This window comes from Xiphophorus couchianus, chromosome 8 (assembly GCF_001444195.1).
Source record: "Xiphophorus couchianus chromosome 8, X_couchianus-1.0, whole genome shotgun sequence".
Lineage (NCBI taxonomy): Eukaryota > Metazoa > Chordata > Actinopteri > Cyprinodontiformes > Poeciliidae > Xiphophorus > Xiphophorus couchianus.
In genome coordinates, this window is record NC_040235.1 from 10,751,931 (window position 1) to 10,765,026 (window position 13,096).

A 13,096-nucleotide genomic window follows, 5' to 3' on the forward strand; every position below is an offset into this window, starting at 1 on the left:
TTAAGAGATAGACCACTAAAGTGTGTTTATTTCTTGAACTACATCACTGAACATTTTGCTATTTTCATCACAGAGATAAATGCTGGAATGAGCCCCACAGAAAGTGTTTTATGTGAATGTTTCTTTTATTAAAATAAAAATAATTCACTGACCATTCCCTCACGGTTGCAGCTGAACCGTCATAGCCTGGTTATATTTGACACTAATGATAATTTGATATTCAACATACAAATGACAGGTATAACTTTTCATACTGTTTGTATCTTCTAATTAATTACAAACATTTGCCACTGAAATTACAAGTACATTGAAATCAAATACTGGAACATTTCATTGGGTGATTGTGAAGGGTAAAACTGACCTTTAGTTGTATCGCTTAAGTCACTTCAGTAAGTCAGTCTTATGGCTCCAAGGCATTAAACTTACATCATGTTAAAGAAGCATGCAACTCTAAATGACGGTTTCGATCTGTTCCGTGTAACTCAAAACGTCTTAAAAACAACAAACCATGTAAGTCACTCAGTCATTCCATAAAAGAGCAAACAAACAAAGTTGCAGGTCACTCCCCTAATTACCTCCTGTTGAGTGCTCTTGCTGACAGATGTTATAGCTCATTTACTATTTGAAACACAGCTTGAAGAACAGCGGCAATGTCAGGAGTCAAGCCACAATAGTTACCTGCAGTAGAGAATAAAAAAATCCTTTAAAATTTAAACCAAAGTCTTACCTTCAAACAGGAAGATTGGTAATCATCAGCTGACCTCTTGACTGATCAGCTGATCTTTTCTTTGACATATTTTCACTTTGATGCTTTTGCAACTATTAACAAACAATGATGGTTGAAATATTCAACTCAATACCATGGGAAACTAATGCCTTTCTGAAAGTCGAGAGCTCAGTGGACACTAATACGATGGAAGTAAACCAGCTGGAGGAAATTATATTTACTGTATTCACTTTAAATACTATCCAATTTATAGGGTAATGCACATTGAGTCACCTCATAACCACATTAAACTCAAGCAAACACAGACAACGCATGGAATAATTTTTTTTACCAACAGAACTTCATTAATTTGTCCAAATTAAATAAAATATTTAAAAATATATATTTATTTTCCTTTTTTGCGTAAATCTTATTTTGGCAAGAAAATATAATCAGAAACTCGGTTCCTACAGAAGCACACCTCATTGGACTGGAGGTTGGGTGGCCAACTGAACCTGGAGAAATTAAAAGCAGATGTCTCTGCAGACTCCTGTTTCCTGTAAAACATGAAACTATAGACAAAAATAAAGACATGCCATCAGCCCAGGTCATAAAATCTACCAACCTTACTGTAGATTTTTGCTGCACAAGGTCGTTTTTTATTTTTTGCACAAAGTTCTTCAGTGTGTTTCTGTTTAACTTCTGTGTCTCTGGTCCTGTACATCTACAGTGTATTTAAGAAATGCCTTAATAGTTATACTTTACTGCATTCACCCAAAGAAATGGTAATCTAAAAGTCAATAACTTGTGATGAAAAAAATCACAATAAATTACTATTGGTTGAATTTTATTCAGTGAAGTTTTTATAACAGCTCAACAACAGAGTTTAAAACCTTTAACAGAGTGAGGCTAATTTATAAACCTCAGAACAAACTGGCTTTTGTTGAACAGTCTCTTTGTTTTACAAAAAAATTAGTACTCTAGTGCAATATTTCTCTGACCCTAGAAGTTACTTTTCTGGAACATATTGATGACCTTTCTGAACTTACAAAGGACTTTCTGATACTTATCAGATACTTTTATGAAACTTTAATGAAACTAATTACTTCAAAACTTAGAAGCTATTTTTTTAAACTCATCACCTTTCATTGGACTTCGATAGAACTAATGATTACTTTGGTGAAACTTACTTTGTAAGTTCTCTGAATCTTACATAAAGAGTACCGTATTTTTCGGACTATGAGGCGCTACTTTTTTCCTACACTTTGAATCATGTGGCTTATAGCCCGGTGCGGCTTTTCTCTGGATTTTTCTTCAACCGCCTGGGGACTCTTTAACAGGAAGTGATCATTGGAAGTCAAAATTGGAAATCAAAGAAGAAAGCATTAATTTTCATTTAGAACAAGCACATGCTAGCAGCAGGGACGACAGAGAAATTTCTTCAAATTTATATGATGCAGCCTTTAAGTTGGGGGTTATCGATTTGGCGATACAGGAGGGAAATAGAGCTGCTGTCAAAACAGCCCTGACTGCTGACTAGCCAATAGAGAAGTAGTAAAACGTAAAATAATACAAAACATTGCATACTGATAAACTGATAAATTATATGAGTATTGATTAAAAAGAATACATTTCATATCTGTTTAAAAGAAAAACTTGAAAATCAGTCTGATGAGTTTGTTTATTGTCAAAACTGAAGGAAGCAACCAGGGGAAGCATTCTGTTACCTCAAAAATTCTTGTCTTTACACAGTCGAAAGGCTTTTTTCTTTAGAGTAGGCTCAAAGGAAAACCTTAGAGAGAATAACTAAAATCAAGATTTCTCTCTGTAATCAAATATTGGACGTCTTTCTTGTAGAAAAAATAACAGTACTTACCCAAAAGAAATGTCATTCATGCACAGTTAAAACATCAATTTTCTGGTTTTGTTGGGGTTTCAGAACAAAACCATGTTTTGTGTCTCTCAGTGCTTCTCAAGGTTGGCCTGCCTTTGATTGTCAGTTTATGAACAAATGAGCCGGTTTTGTGCTGGCACGTCACCACAGGGTGTCACTCAGTTCCAGCTTGGGTCAATGGATCCCATTCACGAGAATGACTTTTTTTCTGAGACGTGCTACGAAGAGAAGAAAACCCACAATTCAAACTCAAACTCAAGAAATGTACAATCATAAATGATTATAACTGCACTGTTAGTCCAAAAAGTCAAGCACACACTCTCACATCATACCAGAAGTGAGTCTCTGGGCTCTTAACCCATGCAATCTAAAGCCACCAATTTTTCATGCATAGTTTGAAAAGTTTATTTGCAGTTTTACTCTTTCTGTACTCTACCTTATAAAGACTAAAAACTTGCTTCCCTTAAAGTTAACTTCATACCCAGTATCTAAATAGAAGAGAAAACATTTGTAGTTAAAAAGTTTGGATTTTTAAAGAATATGCTGATTGTCTCAATCAAGTAGAGTGTGAGGGAACTGCTTTAGAAAAAAAAACATATTGCTTTGCTCATAACTTTACACGTTTTCCAGTGTTATTTATCCTAAAAGAAAATGTAGATCAAGATAAGACATCTCTATAAAGAAAAATGCCTTGCAGCAAACATCAGTCAAACTGTGTCAAATGCCTCCCTCTGGCTGCAAAGTCAGGAACTGTCATTCAGCCAAATCAGTCACTCTGTCTGAGAAGGTTTTGGCTACCCACAAGGATCTAACTTGTAAGATGACGCTGCCATACATTTACATTTGAAGTGCAGACAGTATTCACCTTCACAATTTGCATGTGATTTGGAGGAGTTTGTAGGTGTGGACTGCTTTTTTATTTTTACTTTGATCCTCTTCTTTTCCTGTTTAGCCAAGTTAGGCAGGTAAATTCCTCTCATTTGATTTGTTTGATTGAAGAGCATATCTGACTTTATTTTGCTTGTTTTGGCAGAAGTCAGCCATGTTGCTGTATGCTCAGCTCCCTTTTAGAAGTAAAATCAACAACAACAAAAAAATAGCATGTTTTAAAAAAAAAACATTTAAAAAATTGCACACTAGTACTAGTTATTTTCAGGGTTTTTTTTTTATTTGTACATTTAGATTGAGGTTCTTTAGTGTTCCTTGTTTAAAGTTTTTTTTTTTAGTTACAGGTTATTTCCTTTTAGTTCTATGTTTTCTCTCAGCTGTGAGCTTTGTCCCTTTCACTTTTCCTCAGCTTGCCAGTGTACCTCCTTTTCCAGCTGTTCCTCATATCCTAATTGCTTCACAATGCAGTGCATTGTTCTCCTTGCATTGCTATGGCATGCAAATATCAAAATGCATGACACCTTGAGGAATTTTACCTCTTTGTTTTCATGTCTAAGAAAAGACAGAATTTGTTGTCACTTCAACACCAGGAAAACAACAAAAAAATCTTTTTAAAGAGGTACAGAAGTCGTGTCAAGTTTTGTCCTACCCTCATATTAATCTTGTGTCTGCCTTCTGTGTTTTCTTTTATTAGCTCATTTTGTTCCTCCTATCATTAGAGGCAATTACTTGGCATTCCCCATAAACACTCATACAAAGGTCTATACACCTCATGGTCCTAATACCTGTCATCCCCCCATGCACGGATGGCAAAGCGATATTATAAACTGATAACTATTAAAATGCCATTAGAAGAAGCAAGGAATGATGTTGTGCCTGCAAGGAGTTTATCAGAAAGTAAATGTAAGCTCCCACATGTGGAACACCTCATTAACCCTGCAGTTATTTACACCCATGTGGCATCGAGGCAAGGACAAAGATTGAGGCCTCCTTCATCTTAATAGCACCTGAGCTATTAAGAGTTCTTCACCGTTTCATACTTGTGCTTTTAATGTAATTTATTCCACCTCTAATGACCTGCTGATTTCTGCAAGAAGGTTGTTTTTGCTTCAACTACAACTGAAAAACAAAGAGGTTGTGCTGGAATTCTGCAGATATAAATTGTGTAGATTTCAGCATTTTGCTTACAGTAGTATGCAAAACTAAAGAAAGTGAAGTTCGCGGATGACACAACAGTGGTGGGCCTCATCAGAGACGACAACGACCTGGACTACAGAGAGGAGGTGGAGCAGCTGGTGGACTGGACAACAGCCTGATCCTGAACGTTGACAAGACGAAGGAGATGATCGTCGACTTCAGGAAGAACCGGCCCAGCCACGCTCCACTGCTCATCAACAGCTCGGCTGTGGAGGTGGTCAGCAGCACCAAATTCCTGGGGGTGCACATCACTAACGACCTCACCTGGACTGGGAACACCACGTCTCTGGTCAAGAGGGCACAGAAACGCTTGTACTTCCTGCGGAGGATGAGAAGAGCACACCTGCCCCCGCCCATCCTCAAGACGTTCTACAGAAGCACCATAGAGAGCATTCTGACCAGCTGCCTCTCTGTGTGGTGTGGAGGCTGCAGCGCCTCCGACTGGAAGAACGTGAGGAGAGTGGTGCGGACAGCAGAGAGGATCATCGGGGCCCCCCTTCCCTCCATTCAGGGCATTTCATCCCAGCGCTGCGTGTCCCGAGGCCGAAACATCATCAGTGACCCCTCACACCCCCACCATGGACTGTTCTCCCTGCTGCCCTCTGGAAAGAGGTTCCGCAGCATCCGGTGCAGGTCCACCAGGTTCCGAAACAGCTTTTTCCCACTTGCCATCAGACTGCTGAACTCTTAACTGGACTGCACTCAAAATCTGGTCTCCACTTCATACCTTGCACATGTACAGAGCTAAATAACTCCTATTTTACTGTCAGTCCTGCACTTTATATTTTATATTCATATTTATATTCATATTTTATACTGTATTTTATTTTATTCTGGAGTAACCTCACAACATTGGAACCTCAAAACATTGTCCTGAGCCGTATGCAACGAAATTTCGTTCTGTATACACCCTGTGCATGCAAAATGACAATAAAGTCAGTCTAAGTCTAAGTCTAAGTTATAAAAGGAGAATTAAAACACACAGAAAACAGAGTATGTAGATACAAATTCTGCTGTTAGTATAGAATAATCTAGTCCAGAGTTAATGTATTGTAGTTCCTAAGACCAGGTCTAAGATGGTACAGATGCAAGACAAACACTAAAGTTACCCTTTGTTGAACTTTTCACAAATCAAATAAAGGTTCTCAAACTTGGTTTGAGTTATTCTAGTATTTGGGTAAAACAAACAGGTCCGGCTTTGACCAGAATAAGGCTTTTAGATTGAGGATGGCAAAGGTAGTAAAACATTTAATGAAATCACCTTTAAGCCATTTCCAGAGTTGAAAGCTCCAGTCTGAAGATAGATATTGCATTTCTCACTTTGATGAATTTTATTTTGGTTTATGTCTACAGAATTTTCATTAATATTGAAAATACTTCAGGTTTTAACTGCAGTTTAAAAATGGAATCAATAAAATTTACACCAGTGTATTTTTGATTCTAGATCCAATTTTTTGTGAGAAGGAAAACGTAATACAGTCTATGGCCCTGGCATGGAAGTGATATAATACACTACAAAGACAAGCAGTAATGCACCAAGAATGGTATTGTGTTGTCCATTATGTAATGACTGATAAGAAGAAGTCACTCGCTTCATTGTAAGCTGAATGCTTACAATGGGTTGTTTGAAGGCAATATTTGCTTTTGTATCATATTTTTAAAGTTTTGGCATGGTTAGTGACTTTTGCAAATACAATATCCCTTAGATCATGAGTACTGATGTTTAGGCCTGCGTGTTAAATGTTTTGAAAATGCGGCATTTGAATTGACAAATGTATGAAAGCGCTCCAGAAAAACGCAACAAACCAGTGCCTGCTATCAAAATTGAATAAACAAGTAGAAAATAAGGAGTAGTCATTGCTTATGTTGGAAAACATTAACATATAAATGAAGTGTTTATTAAGTTGCGGGTTTAATCAAACTCATTAAGGTTTAATGAAACTAATGTTGTAACCTGCAAAATGTCCTTTAAATCAACTTAATATTACTTTATTTTGTTTTATTTTTGCTTATAAAGATCAATATCGACGGCGATAACACCATATAAGATACCAATGTAACTGGCATAATTTTGTTCATTATATCATAAATGAGGCATATTTAATTAGTATTTTACAAACATGTAAAAATCTTTCAGTCAAGTAAAACATCTCTGAACAAGGAGGAAAATGTAAATTTCTTCCTTCTGCAACACTCATGTCAAATTATCATAATGCACACAACATTTAATTTGTGATGGAATACAGTAAATAAAGCAATTGTCTGGATAGTGTTTTACCAGAATTTAACTCATCAAAGTGTCTTCAAATCTTTGCAATGTCACTCAGATTATGAAGTAGGAAGTACCAGATGGCAGAAAATAATATTAACCATTCTAAAATATAATATTAAACCACTTTTCTTTTCCTTGGACTAAAAGCATAATCTTTTACAAAAAGAAAAAAAAAACCCTTCCACCCTTCAACTCCCCACATCTCCTTGTTCCCCATCTCTTCACCTCCACGTCTTTGTGAGCAAGTAGAGATAACCCAATTGAATATGAAGTAAAAAATGGGAGTGACTCTTCAGCCAGCTAGGAGCAATTTTTAGTCAGAGGTTGTAAAAAAGGCGTGAAATGCTCAATGGTTGAACAGATAAAATCGCATGGTATTCCTTCCAAAGTTTAAATAGTAGTTTCGCTTCTGCAAATTCTCAGAGTGCAATTTATTTAAAAGATTTAAAAAGAATCTTGTGGCTAAATGTTGTCTAAACCATAGCATTGCTAAATAGGTGCCAAAATCTATCTTGTAAAGAAATGGTCTGTGTTAGCATGCCCATCAGATGTCACACCTTTGAAACAGTGATTCAGATGAAGCCTATTCTGACTCTCTCCCACTTCTTGGCATTTGAAAGTAACCCACTCTAGATGAATGAAAGCTTACAACAGCATTCATCTTATCATCCTGCTGCAAATGAGACAAAAGCTAGTTCCGCTTTTTCAGTCTGAAGTGTTTTTCAGCTCCCAAATCGTGACCACAATACAGTGCAGCTTCTTAATATGTGCTATGAGATGAAAACCAATATCTTTGATGTGACACTGTCATATCTAAAGTATTGAAATTAATCTTATCTCTTTCAAGAGAAAGTGCCTCTTTTTAATTAAATGGTGTCAGACCTCCATCAAGGCATAAGAAAACTGAGCTGCTGCCTTGGACATTCGGGCCAACAGAGGGAGTCCAAGAGCCCTCACATTCTTAGACAGTGCAAATCAGGTGATTATTATCAAGCATCTTTGAAGGTTTATTCGTGTACCAAATGGAATCATCTACCGGCCATGCATCAAGTGGGATTTTTCATACCCACTTTGACAACCATTGATTTTAACTACTTTTCTATATGCTATTTGCCTGTAAAGAAGAGATGCGGTTATGTAATTCCAATTAATATCCACCAGAATGTTTCCTATGTTTAACTTTGGTTTGATCACAGGTCACAACTAGCCTAAATGGGATCAACAACTTAAATGGGATATATACAGTATATACTATGAATAGTAAGTGGCAATTGCTTTGATGTGTTTAGCACGATCAAATACACTCTGCATATACTCTCTGTCTCTTATTCTGTATGAAAGTACTGTGCTGTGCATGACTGCAAGAAAAAAGCACAAAATTGGAGAAATAACCCAATCTTCACACTTTATTTACAGCACAAGGGCCTCTATGTAAAATGTAATGTAAACTGACATACAGACAAGGCAAATAAATCAGTATTAGTTCACTATTTAACTCTAAGACATATTGTCTTGTGCAAACAATTAAACAGGTTGCCACTGTGGTGACTGATGGAAGATCCTATCTGCAAGTTGGTTCCCAAATCAAATTCTGTTCGGTGCCTGAATTCAACCTTGGGCCAGCTATGAATGTTATCTGGAGAGATTTATCTTTTTTTATATCTTTTATTGACTTTTACTGTTTCAGAGAATTGTAGAAAAAAATCATTGCAGTACTATTGTCCAAATGGAGTGAAAAGATTGAAATATGATGTTGGGAAGAAGATTCCATTTTAAGGCATTGTGATAATTTGTGAGTGAAGGACAGAGTGCACAATACTGCAAACGGAGAAATGAAGAGAGCTAACCTCTCGTGACCTGACCAGATTGGCATCCAGAGCAGCTGAAATGGGGAAAAAAAGGCTTTTAGCACAGTGGATGTTGTTGTTCCTAAATTATGTATTTCTGTCATCTACAAAGGAATGCCATTTTCTTTTCTCTGTTACAAGTACCAATACAGTTCAAATCTAAAATATGAGAATGCATTTTCATTTCCAAAATCCAGAATATGTTTAAGATTTTGAGAATATGTAAACCATAATATATCAAATTGTCATGCGTGAAGATATGTTCAATTAATTTCACAAAGAGAGGATTCTGACCTGTTAACCTCAAAGGGACGGTCAAACTCCATGGGAATTTGAACAATGAAGCAGAGAAGAAAATATTTCCATTTTACTTCTGAACTGAAAGTATCATACAGAGTACATTATTCCAAAAGAAATTATTTAGAAAAAAAAAGAAAATGTCACTCTCCTAATAGTTTAATCATTTTCTTCTCATGCACACTAAGATTAACTTTTAAACAAGACTGATTCTTTATTTAGAGCTTCCGTGGCAATGCGTATGATTAAGCTGCTTGCTCGAGGCTTTTCTGGTATTCTAGACTGAGGTTCGGAAAACTGACACTGACAAGGAAAAGCTGGAGCAGATGAAGCTCATTGACTCCCCAAAGAGCCACTGATCAAAACCATTGCTGGAGAGGAAGGAGGAACACTTACAGAGGGCATTTGGAAATGCATGTCAGAACTGATAGAATGTGTGAATCAGGTAGGGCTACCTCTGTCCAGAATTTATTATTACTTTACAACCTGACTTGTATGATTTATGACAGCTTGATTTATGTCAACAAGGCAAAGGGGAGAAGAATGATCTCTTAATATAAAGAAAGGCTTCAGTGGTTTTTACTTGTGGAGGGATTTGAATGCTAGAAGGGACTTTGACACTATGTTTCTGCTGGAAACTTCAGACCTGAAATTACTTTGCCAGCTGTCATGGTAATTGCTGTTGTTTGGTGATGCTGATTGGGATAATATTACCGTCTAAATTATCACTGAGCCTTGATTGACGTAACCCACAATTGATTTTAGGTTCTCTCTCTGGGATATAAACATTGCCTCAGTTAGTGAATGTAAATGATGAAAGCACTGAGTAATAATGCCGATGTATACTTTCAACCAAAAAACTGTTGAAAAAAGTGTGAGGTTAGTTTACTTCAATCGAAAAACAAAACAAAACATTGTTTTCATCTTTTACTTTAATGTTTTTTGCAGATTTAAGACAAGGCAAGACAATTTAGTCATCAACAGAGCAATTCAAAGTGTTTACATGATTAAATATAAAATTGTCTGATTTTGTATTCTCACTGTTACTTTTCTCTGAACAGCTACAAAGACCCTCATAATCACCCTAAGAGTGTTCCTAAAAGTTTTGTTGAGAACTCAAACTTCTTAATGTTTATCTGTACGTATCTAAGATTTTCTTTGGGGAAAGTTTATTTGTGATAAAAAGCTGTTCTGGGCAAATCAATTTTCTTGTGTCTCCAAATGTGGTGGTGTGACTGGTGAGAAATGTTAAGGGGTCATTGTTACTACAATGATGGATGCTGCAGTGGGACTGACCTATGAGGAGTTTCAAGGACTTCTGCTCAAGTTAATGTAAAGTTTGAAATACCCCGACAAAAGCACTTTGTTTTTTCTATGCCTCATCAATCACAATAACTAATTTCTTTATTTATGTGTACCGCTGTCTGACTGCATTCAGTCACATTGGACTACTCCAGGGCAGCTCCTTATCATCCATCCCGTTTTTGGTGTTCACAAACCTGATTGTCAAACTTATGGAGAGGAGGGCGTCAGGTTTGGCAACCTTTTTGCACAGCATGTGGTTCTGTTAGCTTCTTCAAGTCCTGACCATCTGTACTGAGGGAGACATAATTTACCTACCTATTACCCATTACCTATTTTATCTCTTCTGGCCTAGGAATATTTTGGGATACATTTGAGTAAACTAGAGTTGTTGGGGTGAGGAATGTCTTGGTTTAGTCTCTTAACCTCATGATTCAATCTTCTCATTGTTGGATAAGCAGAAACAAACAAAGGTATTCACAAGAACTTTGGTTTCCAATGTACTTTAGATTTAGTGTAGCAATAGTACAGCCTTACTATCTCTGTAGATTTTACAAAAGGTTCTAATGCATTTACAGTATGTTGCCACCACTGAGTGTCTATGGGTGCAAGCTTTATATCATTTTTCTTTCGCTCTGTTTCCAGGCAACACAAGATTTCACAATAACATGTCAAATAGTATTTAATTTGATCTTATCATTGTGTAGCCTCCTATAAATCCAAGCATTAAAGCTGCGTTATCAGTTAAATCTAAGAGGACTCATGCATTTTTATTCAACCCATATCTGCAACAATGTCGCAGAGTGTAAGTAAAGATCTATAACCTTGATTTGTTATGCATTTTGGATTCAAAACAACAGATTAAAAGACCTACACTGAGGTACTGCCTCAGTTTTGCAATAGACCCTTTAGAGAAACACTCAAAAGCAACATAATCAGCTGAACTGAACTATGAGAATTTAAAACACTTTGAGAAATGGGTAACCTTTAATACACTTTCATTGTAAACTCAGAGGTTTGATAATAGAAGCTGTAAATGGGACATCAATATTGAAAAATTAGAGGGATGGCTGTGTATACAAAGTAAGCTATTTTTCCTTTAAGCACTCAAGTGGAACCATTTAATTTCAGTAAGAAATGGTTACATTTCCAGATATTATAAGTTTTAGCCTCTCATTGGCTGTCCCCTCATATTTGCCACTCACCGAATAACTCTTTATGTTTCTGGCCAACAGTGACACAATTTATCTAAGTCTGCTTAAAAGCAATGCAGGGAGTATGACAAAATGAAAATACTGATATATTTTTAAAATTGCACTCATAAAATCCAATGAGGAGGTGCAATTGTGGAAATTCAAGGACAGTCTGCTCAGTATAATTTCAGATAATTTAATTTGGTTTCTACTTTTTAGTTTGTTCAAAATTACATGTATTTCCATTCAAGCTAAAAAAAAAATCAGCAATTTTTTAAGTGGGTTGTTCATCTTTTTTACTTCTATTCTTGCACAAATTAAAAGGTGATCTCCTTAAAATATGAGTATCCAATATTGATCTGACCTATTTATGTTACGAGAGATGTACAATTTTACTGTTCTTAACATATCTACATAAATTATTTTTGCCTTCTTCTCTTGTCGTGCTCACCACATACTTCAATGTTCATATACATATAAAAAGAGTCAATTTGAAACAAATAATAAAGCAAATAATATGTGTACAGTAGCATTTTTTGGCAAAATGCTACAATGTGGGAGAAAAAAAACTGGTAACACTTTTGTCGATATTTTGCACTCAAGGTTGGAGAATATAACGTAAGGTAAATTTAACTATTACTTTTTGCTAAATGTTTCTGATCTTTTAAAAATCTGGACCACTGTCATGCTGTCTTCTCTTCAGCACCCTACAGGTTTTCTCTCACTTTTAAGTCTAAGCAGTGAGATGATGAAAGGAGTTCATTTTGATTTTTGGTAAATCGCTGCAGAGTGAAAGTATGTTTTAAGTCATTACCCTGGTGAAAGATCTGCTAAATACCAATTTCAGTTAACTGGCAGATGCTGTCAAATTTTAATTGAAAATGTGATGTTGAACTGTTTGATATTTCAAACTGTTTATGATGCAATGTTCTCTAACAGGTTTCCCTGGATCTTTGGAAAAGACACAGAACATCATGCCACTTTTTCTTATTTTCTACATATTGCTTCTTTTTTGTTTTGTTTTACACCTGATCCAGATTGGGTGGTTGCTGATGAAAAGTTAATTTTCATCTCATCTGACACAATCACATAGCTTAATGGAAAACTCCTGTAGTGTTTAATAAATTCTTTCCACAAATTGTGTTTTGCTGGGACAGAAAATTACATTCTTTGTGTCATGATCTGTAGTTTACTTTGGTTTTTTATTTTGTTTTATCTGATTACTTTTGGTTTTGGCATACCTGATGTTCAATATTGAGCTCATTTCTTACTTCTTATATGTCAGGTGTTTTCTGGTGTTCTGTTCTTTAGTATTTCACATATTAAAATTCTGATTTGTATTGTAATTTTTAGGTTCTCTTTGACGAGCTCATTTCGTGCTCTGTTTACTGATTGCCTTCGGCTCTACAGTTTGTATCCCCACTCAGCAACAATTCATTTAGTTAACTAGACTTTCCTTCTTCCATTTTAACTCAGTCTTTTATTAGCTACTAACTTTTA